This window comes from Nylanderia fulva, unplaced genomic scaffold (assembly GCF_048542155.1).
Source record: "Nylanderia fulva isolate GAGA-0341 unplaced genomic scaffold, ASM4854215v1 Scaffold1891, whole genome shotgun sequence".
Taxonomy (NCBI): Eukaryota; Metazoa; Arthropoda; class Insecta; order Hymenoptera; family Formicidae; genus Nylanderia; species Nylanderia fulva.
In genome coordinates this window covers 662-4,725 of record NW_028190152.1, presented here as the reverse complement: position 1 = coordinate 4,725, position 4,064 = coordinate 662, and the positions used below count along the sequence as shown (strand labels likewise).

At 30.7% G+C, this 4,064-nt stretch overlaps 2 pseudogenes; both read left to right on the top strand.

The window, feature by feature from the left end:
- Positions 1–1,108: 1,108 nt before the first annotated feature.
- On the top strand, positions 1,109–1,660 carry LOC146723533 (uncharacterized; annotated as a pseudogene).
- A 243-nt stretch (positions 1,661–1,903) lies between these two features.
- On the top strand, positions 1,904–3,679 carry LOC146723532 (uncharacterized; annotated as a pseudogene).
- The last annotated feature ends 385 nt before the right edge of the window (positions 3,680–4,064 follow it).

Genomic DNA, 4,064 nt, shown 5'->3' with positions numbered 1-4,064 from the left:
TTTTTGGGGGTTTTTTTTAAAAAAAAAAATTTAAATTTAAAAAAAATTAAAAAAAATAAATTTTATTTTCCCAATATTTTTTTTTATATAAATAAAAAAAACCCCCTAGAAATGAAAAAAAAATTTTTTCGTAGATCCTCGATTTTTTTCATTGTTCAAACATTCAGCAAAAAGAGTTGGACTATTCGAATAAAAAAGGGTTATCTTAGGTTTTGCAAATAATATAAATATTTTTTTTTAGGAGTCCAAAAATATTTACCCCATAAGTTATTTTTTAATTTTCTTTAAAAATTTAAGAAAATATTGATTGAATATATTGTAAGCATATACACTTTAAATTTTTCTTTAAATTTTACTTTTTTAAAAAAAAACAGGGTTTTTTTGATAAAAATTTTTAAAAATTATTTCCCCTCAGTGATTTTAAATAGCCGCTTTGTCATAAAAATATCTTGCAAAGATTTCTTGTCTTCTTTTTAACTTCTGTGTTTGATATTTTTAGATTGCACCGATTTCAATGCACATTTTTTTTGATGTTTTTTACCCCTTTTTAAAAAATTTCTGGTTCGATCCCTATGGTCTGGGGCTGAAATTTTCTTGTTCCCTTTTCATACTCAAACCTCCATTCTCTAAAACCCTTTTTTTTGTTTGTTTTTATCTTTTGGATTTTTTTTTTTTTTAAAACCCCCTTTTTAATCTTTTTTCACATTGCACACCAGTCCGTTCAATGTTCAAAAACCTTTAAATTTTGGGGAAATTCGGTTCCACAGGGAATTTTTTTATTTTTGTACCTTTTCCATTGGACCCCCCAATGAAAAAAAAATTGTTTTTACCAAAAAAGAAATTTCTTTTTCAGGGATGGTCCAAAATTTTATCGAAAAAAAAAATTTGTGAAAAATGTAAGCTTTAAATCTTCAACTTACTAATTTTAGATGTATATAGGGGAAACATATATGTGTAGTATAAAACCACTATCATCTTTTTCAATCTTCTAATTTTTTTTTAGAAAAAAATCAAATTTTTAATTCACAAACTTTTTTTAAAAAAAAAGAAGAGTTTAGAACTACTTTTTTTATCTTAAAAGATATCAATATTCTTTAGCGTATTCCAGGTGAAGTCGTTCTTCATAGGCTCACGTGGCAAAGAGTCTGGTTTTTGAGTCCTCAAGATGAATCCGATTACAGTTATCCATCTTTCCATGGAGGCCTGATGGCAAAACTTCTCGCAGGTGTACGAAAATCCAAACACTCTGTCTTGTTTTATGTTGAAACTAAAAAAAAAATTTTTCATAAACCAAATTGCCAACAAACGAATTAACTGGGCTGTGTTAAATGGTTGTCGCTGTCAGAATATGAGAATCTACCCAAAGGATGATTTTAAAACTAATGAACCCACAGGCTATTATCTGCCACCTCTACCAGTTTTAATCAGAATTTATAGTACAGAGCCTGAACGCAAAGAATTTTTATCTCACACTTTAGATATGCTCTTGTAAGTATTATAAGACACAATACACTATAGAATATTTAAGATTATAATGAATAATAGTTACATGTTTTCTTTGTAGATTGGCCAGAAAAATGGTGCGGTCTTAATGTATTTTTTTGGAATGTTTTATTGTGGCATCATAATGTAAGGCAATGGACCAATTTACAAATCATAGGGGGATCTGGGACCCAATATGGTTTAAACATGGAGAGATAACATTTGGGTTTTAAAAAACAACTGAGTACCCTGTTCGTTTTTGAGAAGAGCATAGCTTTTTCTTAAGGTTTTTTTTTTTTTTTTACATAAATGCACTTTTATTGCTTTAAATAACAAAAGTTTTTAATGCAAAAGCACTATTTCTAAAAGTATCATGTAATAAATTAAAATAATGTAGGAAGAAAAACATTAAATTAGAATATTAGGCATTCTATTCTCGGGTTTTGCACAAATTCAAGCTAATATAGAATTTTTAAAAGATATCTCTCACGTACTTTAATGGCTACTTGTGAAGTTGGGAGACATACTTTTGGAAAGGATGAAAAACTCAAGCGATACACGGAAGCAAACCCACCTGGTGTATGGCTGCAGATTTCTTAGAACTGTAATGATTGGAATACCTACAAAAATTTAGAACATTTTCTACTTCGGGATCTTACGGAGAAAGGGGATTAAAAAAATTTGGGCATAGTATTGAGATGTGTTACGGGAATATACAGGTATTTGTATACATATTTTTTTAATTTAATTGCATCTGTGTATCACTTTCCCAAATTTTTAAATTATTTTTTTAATATTTGATTATACTTTTGAAAGAAATTGGTCTCCAAAAAATTTAACTAGTGCGGTATGGCCTTAGTTTATCATTGCCGAATTAAGAGGCATGGGAGGATAGGTAACATTACGAAATTAGGGTGTACGCGATGAAACGCTCGTTAAATAAGCCATCAATGAATCCGAGGCTTTTCCCGGCAAAGTCGTATGAATCGACAAAGTTATAGATCAGAGTATGCGCAATTACAAAACATTTTTCCGGTATGATATACGAATTACAAATCGAGTGATTAATTAATTTTTTTTCTGTTTATATTTAATTTTATTTTCGTTTGCATTTACAGATGGTTGTATATCTATCCTCCAAATTAAAAGATGGAGGAAAACACCCCCGTGAGGAAATAAGTCGCGTAAGTCAACAGGAATTAACATTTATCGGGCCCAATTCTCAATGGTTTTGATAAAACTTGCCGAGAACGAACAAGATAAATCTAGAAAAAAATTGGGTCAATATCTGCGTCGCGAAAATCTACAAACTCCTTGACTTCGGGAAAGGGAAACGAATGGGCCGCCATGCTCGAAAAAGAAAAATTTTTTGCGCGATTACGCACATATAGTTAAACAGGATTTTAACTTATCCTTACTACAGCGCCCATGAAAAAAATTTGTTTACGGCTGTAGAAAATGTTTTCGCAGAAGCCCATCAGGGTTTAATCGGCACTTTATAATGGTTTCAAAAGTCTTTACCATTATTTGAATCTCTGTATCCTCGCAGATTGAAGCAAACAATGGAAAATCTCTTATTAGCTATGACGACGCTGACCAGCAACATTTTAAACTTTTTAATATCGAATATTCATCTGCGGAACCTGCAGCTCTTGGTTAAACACTGTTACAATAGATGTGAATAAGGTTGGTAGCATCATATTGCATGTACAATCATATTAAAGTTTATTTATTTGTTTTCAGAACAAAAAAAATAATCTTTTTGTATGTTTTATATGGAGAAAACACAGATATTGTGATAGCAGATTTACAATTTGACTCGCAAGATTATCTTTGTTTACTTATAAAAAACATACCATGCATCGTCTCTCGTTTCAAGTTGCAATTGCATGACGCATCTCCTTTATGAATGAAAACGATACGGTGAGTTTGGTCGATATCATTGGTACAACGTGGCCAAAACCGTTCCAAGGAATATCCGCGAGACTAGCAGTTAGCGGTCCTCGAAAAGTAGCTGCCATCTTGAGCAAAATAATAGGAAGATTCGTTTACTCGAGACTGAAGCAGAACCCGAGGATGAGGATGATGATGAGGAAGAGGAAGAGGAAGAGGAAACACGAACTTCGGAAAATTATGATGGATACCACACCTAGCACACATTTCCCCTGTGGAAGCAGCAAGAACTGATTTACAAGAGTATATTAGGATTCACTTAAGGTATGTCTATCTATACATACGAAAAGATTATTGAATAGATAATAACTTTTCAAACACTAAAAAATTCTTAATTTATGGTTCGTATAATCTTTGGTTATGTGTTCTCAATCTGAATTTTATAAATCATTTTGAATATAGATTTTATTAGTCATATTTTACATTTTACAATATATTTATTGTAATGAATTTGAACTAACATATTATCTTATACAATAATAGTACGGAGAAAATTTGTGTAAAATAAAATAAATTCAAAATTAAAGAGAAGAGACACTCTCCTCTTATATCAAATATCTTAAAAAGTTCCTGTTGTAATCTCCTATTTATACAATTACAATCTAACGGCATTGCTTGTTCTTTCTGCA